At 38.2% G+C, this 22,462-nt stretch overlaps 1 protein-coding gene across 2 annotated transcripts in view; it reads right to left on the bottom strand.

Annotated features, from left to right (window-relative positions):
• Nucleotides 1–22,462, bottom strand: part of nrip1a (nuclear receptor interacting protein 1a) — a 35,789-nt gene that overhangs the window by 8,505 nt on the left and 4,822 nt on the right. The window contains exon 1 of one of the 2 annotated variants that reach the window (XM_081370959.1): nt 943–1,015. The exons of the other annotated variant lie outside the window; for it this stretch is intronic. The gene's annotated coding sequence lies outside the window, so the exon portion shown is untranslated. Of the gene's footprint in view, nt 1–942; nt 1,016–22,462 lie in introns of those variants that run through there. 2 annotated transcript variants of the gene reach the window in all.

Raw genomic sequence — 22,462 nt, 5'->3', positions numbered from 1 at the left:
AATCGATGGTCCCATGGTTTTTCCAGTTATTTGTGATTTACTGGATAATAATTTTAAAAATATATTTTGTCACAATTTCCCACAAGTTCCATCGTCTCAAAGTCCATGGGTTTCTTTAATTGCTTTTTGGTTAAATGCCTGAAATAAGGTTTTTGGTTTACAAGCTAAATATATTTTCATGTTTATTCTAAAATGTAAAATACATCAGTAATATCCCCCTCATTATTTTTTTTCAGCTTTTTCGTGTCTTGAAAAAGGCTATAGTGGCTTAATTTGAAAATATATATTGCGTTCCTGTAAACTATTCAACTCAAACTTTACAACTTGTAGACTTTAAATAAATATTAAAAGAGCTGTCATAGGCTTAGTGGTGGTGATGCTGAAGTCATGCGACCCCAGAGTTAGTTTGTTTATAGCCTAACTTCAGATTTTTACTTCCAGTGATGGCATCAATGCTTCAAAATGTATACAATTTAAAACTTGATGAACAAAATGTGCAAAAATCCTAAACTTTTGTTGTTCACAGAGCTTATTTTCTGCAATAATCCAAAAGCCAGTGGGAAAAAAATCTTGTTGTTTTGTCGAGGGAACCAGGGTGATGCAAACTTTTGGGTTGGCCTACAAAATTATGTCATTTCAGCAGCACTCTATGAAGATACTGATATGGCTAGTAGAGACTTCGTGATGTTAAACATATTTGACTGATTTCTTTGTGCAACTATTTAAATGAGTAGGGGAGTACTACATGCAAGTTAATTTTCAACAACCTAAAACCATGGAAACATTTTAAACTTTTCACACAAATTAATATATAACAGCAGCAAAAATATGAAGTATTAAGACTCATCCACAACTTCAGAAAGCTCAAATTCTTAAGGGTCCCAGCAATGAGGAAGAGATATTTCTGCCATGCACACACTCGTATACAATATACGATCTTACCTTCTTACGCAGCAGTGACACCAAGAACAGGTACAGTGTAGTAATCAATTTGCTCTGCAGGCTGTAAGGCTTTGTCTGAATACTAATACACCTCAACAACATCCTGCCCCTCTTTGCTCTCTCCTTCTGTCTCTCCCTTCTTCTTTCTTTGGGGTTGACACCCTTCAGTGCCCTAGCCCTGACCAGTGAAGGAGGGTGGCAGCGGCTTGTCCTCTAGGCAGATAACCAAGGCCACTAATCAAGTGTGTGAGCACCCGGGTGGGGGATTAGACGCTCGCTCTGAACAACTCAACACTGAAAGCAGCTAAGTGCGTGCACAACAAGGTCGCCATTAAACCTGTAGTAACCCTGTGGCTGGTCTCTCTCACTCTTTTTCTCGCCCACACACTCTTATGTGTGCCGCCCGCAACCACGCCGTTGGTGCTCAGTCACACAAAACAGGCTGACACACACAAGCGTAGCCTCTCTTTATACACCCTCACGTACTCTCGCGTACACACAGAGCCACACGCCCACAGACGGCCCACTCTTTGCCGAATAGGGATAATTCATCATATTTTACAACTGACGGCTTTCTACCTCAGCTGAGTGATATTGCATCCTGGCAGCGTGACAGGAACAAGGCACCGCCAGCCCTTCTGACAGCCTGCATTTTGTGTCTTAGAAGATGCTGCGCTCTGTCGCCGCACACTTGCTTTTATAGTTCAACAGCGCGTGTGTGCGTGTGGGTGAAGAGGAGGAGAGACTGGTCATGGCTTCTTGACTACAGTCGACTAAGAAAGCTAAGCCAAGCTGAAATGCTTCAGCAGACAAGACCTTTATGGCTTGAATTTGCCTTGCAGTGGTTAGTGATAGAATTTCCTCTTTTTCCCCTTTTTTATTAACAGAGGAAAATCTAACCAATGGCTTTCCAATGTGTGCAGCAAATGATCTGGAGAGAAAAGGGCTCATTTGGATCATTAGTCTGCTGCACATATGCTGTGAAATTCTCAAGGTGCTGGCATTAAGAAAAATACAGTCATTAGCCTAGTGTCTTAAAATACCAGCTGTTTTTTGCCATTTATGCACACACAACTATTTTTACTTTGGCAAACTAACATTATATTTTAAGAGTTTCGTTTTGTTTAGGCACAGTGCAAAGAAAAAAAGAAAAAAAAAGAAGCCTGTTGCAACAGCAACATGCAGCAGGTATTGATAATTAAATATATAATAAAAATAAGATAAAAAAAAATGCTGATAACTGACAGATTATGGCTGATAACAAAGTATTCAGTTTGAACTTGAAAAAATATGCATAAAAATAAGCCTGCTTTAAATATCCTAATCAGATTGATAATAATAATAATAGAATAGGTCACTGATACAAATAAAGCTGAAATAAGAGAAATTATAATAAATTATAGAAAATCTGCCTTGGCAAAGTACTAAAATCGCTAAAACTGAAATAAAAATAAAGCTAATAAATAAAATGCAAACAAACTTAATAAAACGTAAATTAAAATTGAAAAATAATAAATACTATAATATTATTATAATATAGGCCTATATATTTTTTCTAAATGACAGATCCAAAAAATTGCCACACTTCCAACTAACCAAATAACTAACCAACATGCATATGTTACATACACAGATAAAAATATATTTAATGCTGTTGTGCCTTAAATCTTATCTAATATATCTTTCTGCTGTATATAATTATATACCCCACCCAGGAGACCATTCTGAGCATAATGAGCATGATTACGAGCCTAGAAGAAGAAAAAAACAGATGTAAATGAGAGTGAGAGAATGAAAAATAGCACTGCCTCTCCGTCTGAGAGCTGGGGATTAACACAAAATCTACCGTGCATGCACGTATCCGTGCAAGTGTGTTTGAGGATGCAGTGCCACCAGTCTACCCTTGACACATTGACATCAAGCTACTGTCATGTGACACTCTGTCATTGGCCACCTGGCAGATCCTCCACCTTCTCACGACCTCATCCTCCTGTGACCTGAGGCTCTGGGCACAGGCACGGCCCGTCAGGCCCCTCCCTCTGCTCCCCCTGCTGCGGGAAGGTCGAACAGGTCATCGTGTCCTCATCTGTAATCCGCTGCCATTCGTCAGCAGTGGAGGCCGGAGGAGGCAGCCTCGCTACGAGGGGAGAATGCCCAATTAGGCAGCTGTCACACAAAGCAGAGGCTGCAGAAAGAGAGTGAGAGAGGAGAGGGGGAGGCCGGGGGAAAAAATCATCCCCTCCTGTTTGTGGAGAGGACAAGCAGCTGCGGGTGCCAATTACAGTGATATGTTAACCATTTCCACCCTAGAGCACAGGGAGAAGGGAACGGGGCTCTCTAACCCTTACTTTGTCTCCCGGTGGAACTCCTCTCGTGGGGTCTGTTTACAACTGCCGTCACATTCGGCTGAGGAACTTGACTCAAATCATAGCACCTCCACTGTTAATAGTACTTCGCTGGAAAAGCATCCCTATATAACTTTCGCATTTGTGTCCCTCTCCGTTAATGAAACAGGAATGCATTTTGCAATAGTTCAAAGAGGTACTGCTACTAGACAATGAAAACAAGGCTGTCAATGGAAGCGTCATGCCCATTCAAGCAGATTTTATTTCGAGTGGATATTTGATGCAACCACCCAACCTCATCCTTACTCAAAAATGGTTTCCCATGTTTTTCCATATAGCGAAAATAAATGGTGATCAAGTTCACACGTCATTTTAAAAATGTCATGTCAAATTAAATGTCACAATAGACAAATAATAATAATAAAATGAAAAATTAATAAAAAAATCCTCAGAATCTTTCACCACCTCATTTTCATTTTAGTAATTTTAACTATCATTTACGTTCACAAAGAGCGGACTTTCAGGAGGTTTTCTATAGGAAAATCTTTTGAGGTTAATTTCCATTCTTGGCACAGTTAGGCAAACATCCATTATATTAAAGATGTCTTAAGCAGTCAATTTTGTTAAACTGGATAATTAAATATAAAATAAAATCATACACTACCGTTCAAAAGTTTGAGACTGTTATGCTCACTAAGGCTGACTATATTTGATTAAAAATACAGTAAAAATAGTAACATTGTAAAATAATTACATTTTAAGTTTTCTTTTTTATAATATGGTAAAACTAAACTAAACATTTCAGTTCAAAAGAACATCATTTATTTGAAATATAAATCTTTTGTAACATTATAAATGTATTTACTGTCACTTTTGATCAATTTTGTGGATTTACTAAATAAAAATATTCATAAAAAAAAAAAAATTGTCCCTGACCCTAAACTTTTCAAATCTACTGTAAATCATGTATTAATGGTATTAATGTATTCATGTAATCACAGTATTAATGTTTGGCATTCTGTTTGTGAACATTTATTTAAGCACCAGGTGAAAATAAATGTAAACTTGTACTTGAACATACTCTTGTTAACTAACTTCTGTTATTATAGATTAGAAATGACCCCCGTCTTTTTTAATGAATTCCTATGGGGGGTGGGGGGGCAGCCCTTAATTAGGGGGGTTAAACTGTGCCGAACCCTTCAGACAGGTTATGCGGCACAAAAAGATACAACCCAAACTTAAACGCAAAAAAGAGATAACAGCTGCAAGCACAGCCTTTATCGAGACGAAGAGACCAAAGGGGACCATTTTCTTATCCTGCAACTTATTTAAAGACCTCAGGTTCCTCTTTTCTCTACTGTCACAATCTCCTCCTGTTTCACATGCCCCGGATAGAACAGGCAAGTACAGTTACCGAATGCTACAAGTTTAATCAGAGATGAATGAGGCGCTGGAAGGGAGAAGGAGCTGACTCGAGGCTGAATAATCGCTCCTCTTCTTAATTAAATGATTGAAGAAAAGCCAGCACATTAAAAGGAAGACAGTGCCTGGGTCCCCTGCCTTTTCCCTAGATGAGAGAGAAGTTATTAACACAGTAAAGTCTCTGCAGTCATCAGAACCAAACGCATAAGTCTAGAGGAAGGAGCAGAGAGTTTTCAAGGATGTGACCGGACAGAGTCAACTGTCAACTTAAGACAATGTAGACGAAGCAACTTCTTATAAGGCCAAACTTGAAACTGAAGCTATTACTGCAAAGCTTCGAAATGATTCAACTCGATATGTAACCATTGTACATCAACACAATACCAATGCTGTAGCATCTCTGATCTAAGCAATTCATTTAAACCCTTACAACCACGTTTCCTTTAAAAGCATGTCAACACACAATGTTATACTACTAGATAGGCAGTAAATCCTTTACATGTATTTCCATCAGCATAAAAACAAACCACTATCTGCCATTTCATTTGGTCATATTTCCAAAGATCCAGGGGTTCATCAAATATGATGTAGGGAATTCTGTGAGGACTAAAAGCAGACACTGTGTTAGTGAAACTGGATTTGGATGTGTTAACAAGTTACATAAGCAGGTTTCTTTCATTTTCGTGTCATGGAGGTGCCATGAATAATAAAAAACTCATTCCTGCTTATATACCAACACTAGGAATGCCCTGGTACTCTTTAAAGTGCTTTGGAGTCTAATATAAATAACAATTGAATTCTATATGAACATGATAATAGTTCTGTAACCTACATACATTGTATATAAAAGTACCACAGTATTACCATCCCACAATGGTATCGCCACACCACTTTTTAGGATAAATAATAACAAACTCTTAAATGAAATCATCATAAAGCCTCAAGAAGCAGCAATACTTTTTCAGATCCTCATTGTAACTCGGCATCTAAAATGTGCGGTGTCTATACCCGCAGAGCAACTAGCGCTAGGCCTCCACATGGGCTTTTTATGTGTCTCTCCTGTGTTCCTGACCTGCTTTCTTTACTACGGCCCGCTCTCGAAAGAGCTGACGGTACACTTTCCATTGGTTTGACTTAAATAATAATAAGCACTTTTGAAGGACTTGAAAAAGACAAAAGTAATGAACAACTCGAGAGAGGCAATCGTTGTCCTGACACAGACGGATGGACATGGCAAGGCCTGTCAGTCCTACAGTTGCTAATTAGCAGAAATGAAGTTGGATTAAAAACTTAATGGGGAGGTGATAACAGTGCAAGACACAAAGATAAACGAGTCAGCAAACCTTTGAAAGGCCTGTCTCTTTAAAAGTAATGTTTACACAGTTGTTCTCCCTCCCTCTATCCTCTTGTCCTATTTTCTGTTTTGTTATTTATTAATGAGTGTCAAACAGTAGCATAAACACTTATGAACGATAACATGTCCTTGGTCATGCCTGCCGCACTTCGATGTTCTGAACTTAGAAGGGTTGAATCAGAGTTTTTTGATAGGGTGATTGACACTTTGATGCTATGCTAATCGATTAGCATTTATCATTTTTAAAATGATAACTTAAAAGGACGGAAATCAGAGACAACTTCCTTGAGAGGGGTTTTAATGTGCTAAAGCATGCTTTGGCATGCTAATAGTAAGGGGTGTAAATGATCTAAAAAGTAGTGAGGGTATAATATAAATACTTAGCTTGCCGTATGAAAATTAATTAGATGATTCATTAGATAATTAGAATTAATACATTTTCTAAAGGCAATTAAGTTAGTGCTAGCCATGATACAATTACCATTTGTGCATTCATTCAACTGGGTGACAGAATTAGCTTCCAATTGAATTTAAAGATGTTATTTAAAGTAATCGGCTACTTCTTTCTACTGTGCCAGATCGAACTCTTAAAATGATTCTTTTCTAGAAGTTGAGTCTACAATTCAAACTATTGTTATTGTCAGCTAAAACTTCTAAATGTTTTCGGTAATTGAAATAAAGCTGAAATAAAATATAAATATTAAATGAAACGTAGACGTGATAAAAATTAAATAAAAATACATTTACGCTAAATAGAAATATTAAAAAACTTCTATAAAATTATAAAAATGAAAAATATTTTTTTTTTTTAAATATTAATAAACATTTTTATTAGTAATAATACTACTAAATAAATAAATAATACTAAAATTACACTGATTGGTCAGTGTACACAGGTGAACGCCCCTTAAGAAAGGCTTACGGTAGACGTGCTAAACCAGCTTCGTTCTGACTAGTCTGTTATGAAAATATGTAGTTTTGCACATCTTTATTTTGGGTAGATTATAAATATATCATATGTGGTAATGCATCTACTTGCTATATTATATCACATTAGCATCCGTTTAGCAGAGAATGGAAGCGTATGTCATCTCAATCTCCTGAGTGCACATAAAAAAACTATAAAGGCTTGAAACAGCACAGAATTTAAAGGTGCATTAATTTCGGAGCCGAGTTTGAGATAACTCATACTTAAGTCAAATAAAAACCCGAGATGACAAATGGTCCTACCGAGCGGCAGCCAGAGAACAGCATGTCTCAAGTTGTCTGCAAATGGGAGAGATGAGTAAAAACGGCTGAGCAAATGAGGCCCTGGCTGCGCTCACACAGAGCAAAGTGAACTGTTTACTCAGAGCACACAGGGGAAGATGACTCGCTCCCTCCCTTCCCCCACTCTCTTCCTCAGTAACACACACTCTCGCTCTCTGTCTGTAGTGAGTGAATGTCAGAGGGCGAGTGTGCGTGACCTTGAGTCACGTCAGAAGCACAGCGAGGGTCGTGCTGCCTGCAGGCGTCCTTGAACTGCATCTGCAAGACAAACCCTTCAAAAATAAACCCTTCACGGTACCCTGATAGAAATCTCAAATATCCTGCCTTTCTTCAATGGCCGCCTGTGCTATCAGTCCCAGTGATGAAATATTTCATAGAGCCGTGTACCTCTACCCTCACACCACAGTGGAATCGCAGAGTTATCTGCTGGTCTAGTCAAAGATATGATTTGCAATATGAGGGCAGTGCATTGTGAACTCTAAGAGATGACAAGGGGGGGAATAGAAGAATAAGAGTGCTTAAAAGGAGGTCAGATAGCTTTTGCACACTGATGTAGTGTTGAACGCCATCCATAACAGTCACATGCCACATGCATGCCATATAATGCAATTACAAAAAGAATGCACATAAATTGCACAACTTTTTGGCCAAAAATGCCTAAAAATATTATTTTTGGTTTGAAATAAGTTGATCAAATACATCAAAACATTAATCAGATTGATTGGCATTACAAAAAAAATATAAAAAAAATAAATAAAAAGTTAAGTTAAATTAAAAATAATTAATAAAAAAAAAAAATCTTATTGCGTCCAGAATTTAAAAATTCAGCCAAGAAATTTAAATAAATAAAAAAATGTCACTAATTAAACACCATTTTGCATAAATACAACTTGCCACCTCAATGCATGATTGAACTACTCCAAATGCTATTGCATTAACACTTCGTTGGATGTCCACCCTAGATAGGGTGGCTTTTTCTGGCAATTCAAAAACAGATACATGCAGAGCGTTTACAACGTGAACGATGACAGATTCTCAGAGGCCCGGGCCCTCTTCCGAGGAAGTAGAATTGACCCCCTCGGCAGATGAAACCCTACACCCTGCCAATCGTGGCCCCACTGGTACCCAGCTGTTCTTGTCCTGCACTTGGGTGTGCTTTAGCCTGCATAGAGCGGTTTTTAGTTTAACCTCAGGAGGGTGATCAGGAGGGGACGGAATTCAACGTTGTTCATCATCCCGGCCTGGTATGGCTGAAAACATGTTGCCAGATATCTTATCTGGAAATACAACACATGCAGGTTGCACTGCAGAGCTAAGTTTACACAAGTCAGTGGAATGCTAGGACACATTTGCCTTTCACAACACTCAAGTGCAGGTATATACCGTGACAAGAAGTAAGAAATGTAGCTCGTTACTGTTGAAATTGGCGAACACATGGGCGAGAATGCTTGTTCTTGCCAGTAATACTCTGTAGGGATAGGGATATCTTGAGTATCCATTTTCTTATAAGGCAACATGCTGTGAACAACTGCCAGGGGTCCTGATAAGGACAGAGATGAGGTGACCCTGAGATCAGAGGTTACGTTCATGGGCAAAATGGAAAGGCTGATTAGTTAGTCTGTCTTCCCCTTTAAGACAAAGGTCAACATCATGGGCCATAAGAGGTGATCCAGAGAGCTGGGTGACATATATCTTAAATAAACAGTAAAGAAATTGAATAGAAAAATAAATCAAGAAAACAATAAAATAAAAAATTCATTTTTAAGGCAATTGACAAAATAAAAAAAAGATTTAAGTTTATTGCACATACATTATTTTATGTATTTTCTCTGAATAAAGAAAATAACTTTAAATTAATTTTAATTCAATTTTAATTTTTAAAAAAGTAAGCTTTTTTATGTTGCTTAAGTTTAACTCTGAAACACATTCTCATACTTGCTCTTTAGGAAACCTTAAGGTCATGGGTCAATAACAAATAAAGATCGACTATTTTTGACTGTCAAAATGCCGGCAGACACAGCTACAGTGAGTTGTTCAAAATCTTTCTTTTTAGTAAACTCTGTGTACACAAACAATGTTCTCAGTGCTCGAGTTCATGTGTAGAGCCCCTGGTGAGACTTCGAGCAAAGTTTCATGTTGTGTCGAGCCTTCTTAGTGTTTTAAAAATAGCGATTTTTGATGCTATCATAGAAGTGCTCCAAGCACTCCCATTCAAAAGGCAATTTGACCGAAAACGAAATACGGTCAAACTTAAAAGTGGCGTTTCCATTCTAATTATGCTTTTACACGAAAGTTTGCCTCGGGTAGATTAACAAAAAAAAAAACCTAGGTTGCATTTTGGCGAGAGTTACCCTTTAAGAAACCAAAATTTTAAATAATAAATATAACTAAATGTACTGAAGATAAATTCAAACTAAATATGTGTTATAGAATAAAGTGATACATGTCACAGATTTATCCAATTATTTTGAAAGGATATAAAGCACTTTGACACAAAAATATGCAGGTCATGTCATTGACCCTCATATGAAAAGCATTTGAAAATCATTGCAAAATCATAATTTGCATTGCTTGCAAATATATAAAGAATATTAAATATATCTTCCAGCTGTAGTGATTTATGTACAAATGTTTCATACAGAGAGTACTGAATCAATATTACATTTATATTTGTAATAACCTTTCAGATCAAAGTAATTCTATTTCCACAAGACTCCGAACTCCATTCCAAGCCCTTTAAACTTATTTCACAGGGACTCTTGCTTTGTGCTGGAGAAAATAGGTCACATATAGTCTTCCACTTTTTTACTGGACAAAAGAAAAGTTCAGCTGAGTTTTATCACATAACTCAGCAGAGACCACCTTCATTAACCCCAGCGAAGAGAGATCAAGCTCTCATATTGCCAGATGTGCTTTGGAGCCCTTATCAGCCAGCATGTATGTGAGACAGGCTGATCTTAATTAAATACTGCTCCTATCCAAAGGCTATGCAGCACACTCGTTTTTTACTCCCTTCACTGCTGCCTTTTCCCATTCAGGGAGGAGATTATTTCAGCGGCTAATGGCGGAGGACTCTAAAAATCCCTTGCCTTATTAAGTAACATATTGTGCCTCATGCTATCTTAAGCAAATGGTTTCGCTGGAACTCGCTAGAATTCAAAGCTGAGACCTAACACCACGGCTTTGGTCGTGACAGGCTGCCTCATTTTGGAGTCACGTTTACTCACTTGTTAGGTCGCAAATCCTAGTTGTCACAATTCTCAGTTTTAACTCATCAATATCACCAGTCACCTGCATGCTAATGTTTTCCTTTTTAATGCATGTTAAAATCTTGTGTAAATAGTAAGGCTGTGAATTTGACATTAATTTAGTGCATCTCATTTTTTTAAAGTAATGAAAATCTGTACATTTTCTGTTCACAGGACAGATAGCTGGATGGATAGCAGTAGAATGTAACAGAAGCCATAAGATGCTTTTATAACTAAACTACTTTAAGTTTAACTACTTTCAACTTCAACACAATGTCTTAAATGCAACTATACATACAACAACAGACAGTACATTACATAGATCATCAATTTTAAAACATCGCAGACCAAATACAACAAATGTGTCTAGTGTAAACAGCTCAAGTCTACCACAGACAGAATGACAAAATCACTTGCAAAATATTACCGAACTGTTGACAGTGATTGGTTTATGTTCACTGATATGGAAATAGAACAAACAATATTGTCCTCGAGCACACCGTGTAATATCTATTCAATGTTTTTGTCTGTTATTAAATTATCTTGACTTTTTTTTGCAAATATGTACTATATACACAGTATATATAGTTTTCACTAAAAATACACAGTTACTATGTTAACTATTAGCCACAAAAAAAAAAAAAAGAGATCAACAATTAATTCATTTTGGTTTTATGGTAATAATAACTGTGGAATTTGAGGAAACTGTGGTACATTTTTCATTGGTACTCCATTTTTCCAATATAGTCTGGCCCGACAGAGTTCAATGTAAATAACAAGCTAGTGTAAAAATAGATTTTTTTTTTGTGCTCTGGAAAAGGTTCTTGTGTTGGCCTACAGTGTGTGTTTTGTGTCTTTCACATACCTTCCAGCCTGCAAACTGCCTGTCTAACCCTCGCCCGACCTTCAGCCGAAAGAGAGGCAAACATGGTTGACCTGCCACTAAACTTTCCCCGGCTGGATGATAAGCACTTGTTTAATTATATTCATCTACATGGATCTGACATTGTTCCAGGATGATGTCAGAGCTCAGCAAGGTTAGCGGGAGCTGAAAGTGGATGGGAATGTTAAAGCCACCCACTGCAGCACTTTGCAGGCAGCAACTTTATTTTCTGCTTTGTTCCACAAGCTCAGAGGGCAGCTTCACTATCCGCTGTTACCGAGGTCATACAAGGGCATCTGCCGAATACAGGCAAACCAGTTGGGAACAGTGTGGAAGATGGTGTTAGAGAAATAAATGTCACTCAAACGAGAAATAAGACAGCTCTGCGTGCTAATAGTTTGTTGGAAGCTAGCCCACAATAGAATTTTTGTACAAAATAACTTAATTTTGGTTTTATACACTATAAAGGCCCGATATACTCACGGCAAAGTTATTTTACGTTCTTTTCATAGGGGTAAAGATAAGTTTGAAAGACAAGCAGCGGTATACAATTAGCAAACATCCCAATGGCGCCTACACTGCCGCAAGCGGCGTTTAGATGAATAACAATGAGCTGTGCACTTTCATTTCAATAAATAAATAACCACACAGCAAAAATGAAAGCGGTGACAAAACAGCCGTTAAGAAAGCATCCGATCATAGGGATGTGGATATGTTTGCATGAGTGCTTTAATTCGGAACTCCAATAGTCACATTATGTTTATGTAGCACTTTTTACAATAGAAGCAGCATTACAGTATTAAACAAGAAAAAGAGTGTGTAAAAATGACAACTTTAATTTCTACTATAAAGCAGCTCTCCAGTGTGTTCACGTTTTTACTCGCGGACGTCTGACCTCAACGGACTGAACAGAAGAAATTAACCAGAGAAATTTCTGCTTCGAAGGCGGAGCCACAAACCACACCTTCCCATTAAGCAATCACTACAGACCAATGATAGTTCAAGGTGTGTACCAGCCAGAGGAAAGTTTTCTGACTTTTGCAAGCTGTTTCAAACTCCCAAAACAAACTTAACTTTGGCCTGATTTTGTTCAAAATGAAGTCACACCAGTTAGTTCTTCTATTTCTATATAAGTATATTGGGGACTTAATAGTATTGTTTTCAGTGTTGTTACTTTCAAGCTTCACATTTGTTAAAAATGTCAAAATTTGAGTGATCGCCATCACATTTTAAGGAACTATATTTTTCTAATAACACGTCAGATATCTCCTTTTTACCCTAAATGAGTGGTGTTGGCATCTACATGGATGACATGCGAATGTTTTCATGACAACAGCAGGTCTTGTGAAGTGATCACTCAAAGGCAGGTCAATTCCCTTTGATAGATAGGTTTACGTGTTTGCACCTCAGGAGGGGAAGAGTACGCAGGGCTGCTATAAAACATCTTTAATGGCTGAACCCGGTGCTGCTCCAGTCTTCATCTCATTTACAGGCAACTTGGATGTTTTATCACCTTCAGCTCTCCTTGCTGGCCTCGCCACCCACACGAACCGAACGGGCGAATGGTGGATGAGCAGACCCGAGCGCCAATTATATCATTGCCCTTATTTACGCCATTCAAATGTTTTCAGGTCAGCTCTAATCTCCTCCTAATCAGCGAGGTCAAACCACAAAAAAGATCATATCTTTTCAAAAAACAGGCCACCTAAATCAGAGACGTCTAGCTATGAATGTCAGACAAACCACAGTTACATAAACAACAAAATGACACATAAAAGCTGAAAATTGTCAGCCTGCTGTGCATAAAATGGAGGTTAACTGAAGCATATGTGAAATTGTGTCACTGCAGTTGACCGGAGTTGAGGTCTGTGTAGAACAGGGTCACGTCAACGTGCATCAAAAGGGTCGTAACTGTCGTTTTAGATTATCCCAAATCCCCTTAGATTCACTTTGAAAACAGATCGATTTGCCTGTAAGTGGACTCCTAATACGAGTTATACTATCTTATGTAACACATACTGTAATAGTGAGATCACTGGACTAGAACCTAGTCATTTGTGTGACAAAATGTAGATGTTTACACGTACAAAAAAAAACTACTACGTACAGATTAAAACAATAAGGTTCTGCTATCAGCAAGATTTAACAATCCAACAAGTGGCCTCCATTTTATTCACTTTGGCCCAAATAATTCTACCCTAGCGAAGCAGTTCTGATTCTGTGTTCTAGTTCCTTTCTGCTGATGCCACAAATGAACACAGTACAGCAAAGAAAATTACCATGGTAAGAACAATCACGTCAGTCTGCCCTTGCACTGATGATTTGTGGTGAAGTAAATACTACAGAAAAAAACTATGTAATTTACATGAAAAAGTTAGTTCAGGCAATAATTAAAAAAAACGAAGTAAATTCCATATTGGTACTCAATTCAAGCGTGTAGAAATTAAAGCGTAAATATCAACGTTATAAAATTACTCAACTTTTCTGATACTGGTGTTCCCATCATGCACTGGGCCTTGAATAATGATTATTTTATTTATTTTTTACTGTTTTCCAGCTGTATTTTCTTTGTTACTTTCACTTAACTTAGTTAAGTAGAGTTTACTTAATTCCATATGTGAAATTTACTTACAAAATATGCGTGCAAAACCTTAAAAATTAAGTACATTTTTTCAGAGGGGAAGGAAGGACCAAATCCATCATTTTTAAAGCATTTTTAATGGTGGGTTTTAGAAAATCCTCTTTTCGTAATAACATTTTAGGGCAACACTTTTGTGGTGGGATACATCATAAAACACATTTAGATCATGTGATTTGTCTTGGGGCAAGGGCATTAAAATAGCCAGCCTCTCATCATGCAGGGAGGACTTGTCTGCCCAATATTCAGCTTATTTAACTACCAGTATGAGCTTTTTGATTGTTGATTCATAATTTTTACATTTGGTCAGCCCAACCCTGAATATGTATAAATTCTTCTAAGAAATCCAATGATATACATGAATAAAATTTGTGAAAATGTCCAAATTAGCCCATGTGAATGATTAAACAAAAGATAATGTTTATTTCACACACAAAATAATTATGAGGTCAGTAGATTATCAAAAAAGAAATTAATATATAGCTATATAATATCTAAAAAATAATATAAAATAAATTGATAATAATAATGCCAATTAATTATTTACATATATTTATAATATATTTCAAAAATTATGTTTTTGAAAGTCTTATGATACTCAGCAAGACTGCATTTATTTGATCAGAAATGCAGTAAAAACAGTAATATTGTGAAATAATTCTACAATTTATAATAAGTGCTTATTCTATTTGAATATTTTGAAATGTAATTTATTCCTGTGATGACAACACTAAATTTTCAGAAGCTATTACACAGTCTTCAATGTCACATGATACTTCATAAATCAAGAAACATTATCAATGTTGAAAACAGATGTGCTGTTTAATATATTTCTGATATACTTTGTGTATAGAGTAAGATTAATAAAAATTCTGCCTTTGTAAAATAAAAAGTTAATGCATCCAAAAAAATCATCTGCACCCCAAACTTTTGAATGGATGTGTATGTATGTATATTACCCACCCCAAATGAAAATAATGATCACTTTCACCACAGTTCATCTTAAATTGCATAACACCTTGGCCTTACTTGAGGCTGTCACCTTCCACAAATAAACAAATCATGTGTTCAGGTCATCTGACACAGAGCTTTCTTCCCGGAGCCTTGTTTACACCTCAGTTCCAGAGAGATCATTGTTCACAATTAACTCAAATCACTGGTCGAGGGAAGATCATGTGTCCTGACCTGACAAAACAGCTTATTAAACCGTGCTTGACCTTGGTGTGACTCCTAAAGTGGATGTCAACCTTGAACCGCGAATGACATACTAGCAACAAACGGCCTTGATCCACTCAACAGAGCAAGCGGGATCAGATTTCGGCCCCCATTATTGAAGAAGATGCCCACTAAAAATACAAGAACGAACAGTAAAGTGCTGTTCCAAAGCGGTCTGGGTGATAATTATCTCAGCCTGGTGGGAAACAATCTGGCCCTCTGGGTCAGGTCTAAGGCCATGCGCAAAGGTGACGATAGCGTCATCCTAAACGGTTTGACCAAGACATGTCCGCCCCTTCAAGGTCTTGGAAAGCTGCTCTCTTTAGTATGCGACTATGCGCTACTTGGGGGAAGGGTAATGTTCTGATTTACTGATGACTATCAAATGGAAAAACAGCTGCCTCTTTGTGATGAATGAGGTGACACTTTTTGTTCAAAGCGCAAAGGTGGCAATAAATCCATTAAACAAAACAAAAAAAGCACACATGACCACAACAAAAAGACTACATCCCTCACCTCAAAAGCATCAATAATTAACATATCAAAGCGGCATGTCGAAAACACAGAACTGTAATGTTTACCCAGCTGTCCCTGGTGCTTCTGTCTCTCCAATGGCGCAGATTCCTTCCACAGTCTAAACACAGAGGGCAACCAGACTACTCCAAAAAAAATGTGCCATGAGCTGAACTCAACAAAACCGCATCCCCCGGGTAACGGCATGAACTACACACCCAAAATGTGTTGTGAAGGGGTGCCTGCTGTTGCTCGGTAACAGATTAGTCCAGTTTATGCTTTGGTGGGGTGGATATGCTGCCCATTACCACTCGCTCTCTGCCAAATCATGGCCAGAGGACTTTCCAGACACTCACGCTAAATAGCCCTTGACCATGTACTCTCTGACTGTTCAAACATTTTCAGAAACCTTGAACACATCTCTGTGATGCCAGTACAACCCCAGAGCTTGTCTGTAACATCTTACAGCAACAATCTATCTTTTGGTTTCAGCCACATTTAGAAAAAACTGAGGGGAGCATACAAGAAAATATTAAATGTATTTAAAGAACATATTGTTTGGCTGATTGGCTGAACATGGTGTTCCCTCTTATTCTCAGTGCCTTTGGCATTAAGAGGTTCATTTACTAGCTGTAGAGACCCATTTGATAGAGTAACTATTAAGAAATAAAGCTGAATAAAAATAAAAAAATCCATTAAAGGTCTCCATACTCTGTGCTGAAGGCTCGAAGTTATCAAAGTAACAGTATATATCAGATAATATATCTACATAAAAATATATATATATCGTCGCTATTGGGCGTAAACCTTATATTTCCATATTATTATTTTTTCATAAATAATTACTATTTTTACTCTAGAAATATATATATAAAGGCTACATTGAGGAGCAAAGAAAAGTGTCTTAGTCTAGCATTTGTTATCGAGTCATTGCCAATACTGCCTTAAATAGCCTGAGTTGTGTATTCTTTTTATTTATTTTTTATCTCGTTTTACTTTATTTATTAGAGCCTTTGTGTGTGTGTAACTATATAAAATATATAAGTTCTGTCTTGAATCTCTAGATGGCGCAGGCTGATAGGTCCTTAAGTCAATTGTTAAGTGATCACATCGTTATTTACATAGCGCAGCTGATTGGTTGCTGTGGCATCAGCAGCCAATGAGCTTGCTGCTCAGCATTCAAATACTTGCCATTGTTTGCAGCACGCCTCAGAAACTCTCCACCTTCCCCAGCTCCACCTGTACAGAGCTGCTATGGGGTTTTTTTTTACAGCAGCATGTCTGTGAATGTATTGACAGTAGCAAGTCTCTGTACTTGCTCTGCAACAGCAATAATCAAAAACAGGAGCAGCAGCGTAGCAGATCTATTCCACCAAGACCATAAAATAAAGTACATAAGCACATATATACAGCCTGATAAAAAAAATATTGCAGTATAATCACTACAGAAAAATATCTACCAGTTGACATATTTCCACGGTGGCAAAAAACATATCAAACCACCCTGCTGTAATCTAGGGATGGCGAAAACTAAAAAATTTCTTGACCGACCACCGCGCCTCATTAGCCGGTTGAAACCGGTTAACCGATTAGTTTAAAATATGCTACGCTATTTGAAATAACAGCCATTTCGAGCTGCGCCTGCAATTTCGCAACTCTGTCGCGTCGCATCTTTCTGCCGCTCTGCCTCCCGCTCACACACACACTCACACTCACGTCACTTTTTTAAAATCCCCTACAGCGCGAAACACATGGCGAAACATGAGTCCCGCAAACGCGGCGCTGAGGAGCTTGTATGTAATCGGAGGACAAATGGCTCCTTAGTTTCGAAATGGTTTGGCTACAAGGTGATCGTGTTGAAAATAAAGATGTTTGTCTAGCGTTAGAAGCTCATTTGAAACATTGCCGCAGCTCATTTAAGAAAATGACAGCTCCGAAGAGACGCTGCTTTAACCTTGAGCGTTTTAGCCTGTAGCCTTTACTTTTCGCAAACCTTGTGAGCGCGCGAACCCAAACGCTGTGACCTCGCGCCAAATGTTTTTATTGGTTTATTAAGTACAAACAGGCGAGTTATGAAAAATTGAGTGTGAGGGATTTGTTCACTTCACACAAAAAGATCTTGGAATGAGATGGCTAACTGTAGTAGCGTTTAGTCCACTGTCTATAGCCGCTTTCGTAGTAGTTACAGAAACTTAGTTCTAGGAACTGTCCACTTCTAAACAGTTCTAAGAACTACTCTCCCCCAAACTCGGTTTTGCTGTTTGCGTTCGCACTGGCCAAGTGGCCATAGGAACTGGTAGGAGGGGTAAGGGAGTGACGCAAGCACGGTGACTTTTATTTTGACGGCGCGACAGACCTTTATTTTGGCGGCGCTGAGAGCGCCAGAGCGAACAATGCTCGCATTCTCTGTGTTTATTAGTTAGCAATCTGTCTAACAGTACTGTTTAATATCTTATTAGATAGAACTGTAGAAAGTAGACAGTATATGAAAAAAGGTTATTAGCCTACAGTATGCCGTGTGGTTGATGTCCAGTGTTGCTAGCTGGGCAGATGAAGTCTTGGTCCCCTCAAAGTTGCGTTGGATTTTCTCTTCAGCATAAAGGTTTAGAGACCCATCTATAACTGTTTTCCATGTTTGTATAGTTAGTTTATGAAGTAAATATAGGCTATAATCTGTGTGTTTACATTCTAGCAGTTTTAAAAATGGCGGGTGCTGGTGTTCCGCGTGCATTCGGTCAATCAGCTTACACTAACGTCAAGGGTTGTTCCTATAGTACTGGTTTAGACCCTACTCTGAAGTAGGACCTAAATTAGTTCCTACAAATGGAGTTCCTAGAACTAAAATCGTTCCTAGTCGGCGCGTTCGCACCGCAGGAACATCCGGGTACTTTAGTCAATAGTTCTAGGAACTGTGAAAAGGTTCCTCCGGTCGGAAAGCGGCTTATAATAGCCTAATTTAGAGATTTTTTTAACCGACTACCGACAACTTTGATCGGTTAACGATGATACGGTCAACCATCGGTCAAACGGTCATCAGTTAACATCCCTACTGTAATCCAAACTCAATACAAGAGCAGACGGAAATACCAAGCGTTTGTATTCAAAGTGGTGGCACAATAATCTTTTCTCACCATATGTTATAGATTACCTGGTAATGAATTCTGTTTAATTAACTCTTAAGATACACCTCGAAGGTCTAAGTTCAAGCTGTGCATTATTTTCTTGATCTGCTCGGCATAGAGCCGTCTTTGTCTCGGCAGGCAACCATTGGATTAGATTTTCCTGACAACATCTAGCAAGCATGACCTCATATCTTATCGAACTGGGTAGCACAAAAAAGCAGCTGGTGAAATCACTCATGTTGTAATGCCACCACAGAGCTCCTTGAAAAGAATTTGCTTTCACAGTACCTGGCAGAAAACAGTCTCGAACACATAGACAATGCCACAAGTCTGATCACCTAACTGTTATGGTCCTAAAACCTGGATACGGTGATTCTTGCTCCTAACCACATTTCATGTGCCTCTCAATGTGACAATAAATCCATTACCTCTGCCTCACATCCATTGCACATGCTGCTCTCCTCTCTTGCAATATATCAATCTTCTCAGTCATTCATAAATTCTAAAAATCCCCTTTTAGTTAATTGCTGAACCAATTTAATTCCGAAGAGCAAGTCGTAATGAAGTAGGGATACATCCACCGACTCCCTCTGACAACGCCACTCTTTTTGCGCTTGCTGGTGTGAGTGGATGCACAGTGAAAGATGCTTGCATTAAAGCCATATAATTATGTGTGGGTGAAGCACTCCATGGCTCGGCTTATTGTAGCAGACACAATGCCCTTGCCTGAGCTCTGTAGGCTCCAGAAAGGACAGGCGGCTAAGAAGTTGTGAAGGACAATCCCCCCTAATAGGACAGCACTGCGGCGGCCTTGGACTCTGAATTCTCTGCTCGACGGGGGACATACATCAATCCGTCAGCCCAGCCACAGACAGCCCTGTAACCTTCAAAAGTCTCAGGATCGGTGAGGAATGATTGGCATTCGAGCGAGCCACTTTTCTCAGTGGGATTTGCTTCATATAACCCAGAGTGGTTAAATTAAGACACCATTGAATAACAGTCTTAAGTCCAATTTAACTATTGCCCCTACTGCGTCCTCTCAAGCCTTCAATTATGCTGATCCTGCCACATGGTGACCTACGAAAACCTTTATCCCTACAGCCATTAAAGCTGTCTAGAGACATAGACGCAGTTAGAAATGATCGGCTCACCCCGCCGTCCTTGTTCAAAACTGAGCTAGAACCTAATGGCTACAGTACAGAGCTAAAATGTAGTGGTTTTGGTGAATATTTCTGGGAAATATTTGCAGAATCAGCCAATATCTAAAGAAACTAAAACCTGGTTTGAAAGTTTCAAAGGTCACTATGACATTTACTGTAGTAAGTTATAAGCACCCCCAGAAAGAATCTGCAGACAATTTTCACATGCTGTGATATGGATTTAAATATGGTTATATCGAGCCTTTATTGGTAGCTGACATGAAATACTTCCGGGACGTTGACATGTCTTACGGTGTGAAATGCTAAACTACCTCTAAAGAGTTCTAAAAGTCACGATGAAACAGAAGTGATGATATTTTTCTTTTGTATTGTGACATATATCTGAGTGAAATGGATTATCGAAAAAGAAAAAATGTTGCGAGGTGACTTGGTTCTATGCATGGGTTGTTGATTTGATTTTGAGATGTGGGCATTACACTGAAAAATGAATGCGAACGTGCATTTAGTAAAAAGACAGGTTGAATTTTCTTTACATGCAAACTTCAAAAACAGCATTTTGCCACTCATTAAATAACTATATAAAAAAATTGTGAGTGGTCAGGTCAGATTGAAGACTTTACTTAAAAAATTGTTTCAACTACAGATGATGATAATGAAGCCAAAATTTTGTAGTGCACCTTTAGAAGAAATGGTGACCAGTCACAGCACCTAAAATAATTTACCTCAAATCTTGATGTTGATTAAGAAAAAAACCTTAATGGGCATGTTATTTATCAACTACCATAAATGTCAGAAAATGAGACCCAAAAATTGTATACATAAGGGGCGAGGCATGTGTAGAATTTTATGAATGACTGGCATTCCAATTCTACAGAAATCTGTGGAACTTTCTGTCGGCACATATTCCATGTGGGCTTGGATATAAAATTTTATAGGAATCTGTAAATAAAAAAGTAGATTATGGACTGAGATATTATATAAACAGATAAAAAATAATAATCTAAAAACCTTCACAAACAGTGTTGGCTACCAACCCGTTAAGTTTGGCTTCTGATTTCTGAGTCTATGCGTGTGAAGTTAAGGATAGTTGCACATGTGCCATAAATCGCATACCTAATATTGGCTTACTCTATAAAAACATCACTGATACACATCGCTTGCCTCGGGCTGACATTTCTATTCTACAGATGGAAAAATCATTTCTGTGGTGTACTGCTGATAGATGAGCTGGCACACGGAGACATGATTTAAGATGCTTCTTTCCTTTTGCCCTCCACTTTTGCTTACGCCATTAGTTTAATACGGGACTCTTTGCTTGCATTTGTCTTTTTTTTACCACCGCCCTCCTCATGGACCACAACACAAGCCAATTTAAGAGGCACTGTAAATGTATTTTCTTAAAAGCTGGTGCGCTGCTGAGATCGCATTGATCCCTGATGTTTACAAGATCACGTTCAGCCGGTTGTCTCTTCAACAAGCCGTTGCTTGCATGCATACCTCTCTTCCTGATTTATCTGACCCTGATCTCACAGTGGGCCGCCTGTAATTTTTTTCTCGCAAACTATAATGTACTTCAATCTCCATTTTGGTCAATCAATTATGGGTTATGATTGAGGGGCGTGGTGACCTCCTGTCTGGTAGATGATCCTGCCATTATCTCATGAACAATGAACCCCTTCCAGCCATCCATACGCATACACACACACACACACACACACACACAAACCATTTCACTTCATCCCTCCATTTCCTCATCCTGGCTTTCTTTCCACATGATCAGATGGCATTTACTGTTCCGCCCTGTGCAAAACGACAGGAGTATTTCTGTCTCTCTATGCCAACTGCATACTCTGTCAAAGCCCAGTTACCTGAGCTTCGAAATTCAATTTGTAATATGATGAACTGACATCATAATATTATTCAGAACAACAAAAAAGCAAAGCAAGAGTTGGCAAACATCTCTGTAGCATCATTTAGGAGTCCAACCAAATACAGAAGAAAACCACAGGCACTTCTATGCATAATCAAAAACATTAACTTTTAGATATCCATATATTTTGACTAGTGTATGTCCACTATAACTGTCTAATTATGGTTTCACTAACAGGAATGTTGAAGAAATATTTCACATAAATTTAAATTTTATCATCGTTTACTCACTCTTAAATCTCCAATCGTTCCAAACCTGTATGACTTTTTCTTCTGTGAACACAAAATGAGGAGGGCTGGGTATCGACACACATTTCACAATTCGATTAGAATTCAATTCACAAGCTTGTGATTCGATTAAATAGGATATCGATTATTTTAGATATATCAGGTAGAGGTCGACCGATTAATCGGTCGGCCGA

Source organism: Scardinius erythrophthalmus (assembly GCF_964197995.2).
Source record: "Scardinius erythrophthalmus genome assembly, chromosome: 7".
NCBI lineage: Eukaryota > Metazoa > Chordata > Actinopteri > Cypriniformes > Leuciscidae > Scardinius > Scardinius erythrophthalmus.
The sequence above is the reverse complement of the archived record's forward strand: the minus strand, read 5'-3'. Positions and strand labels throughout refer to the sequence as shown.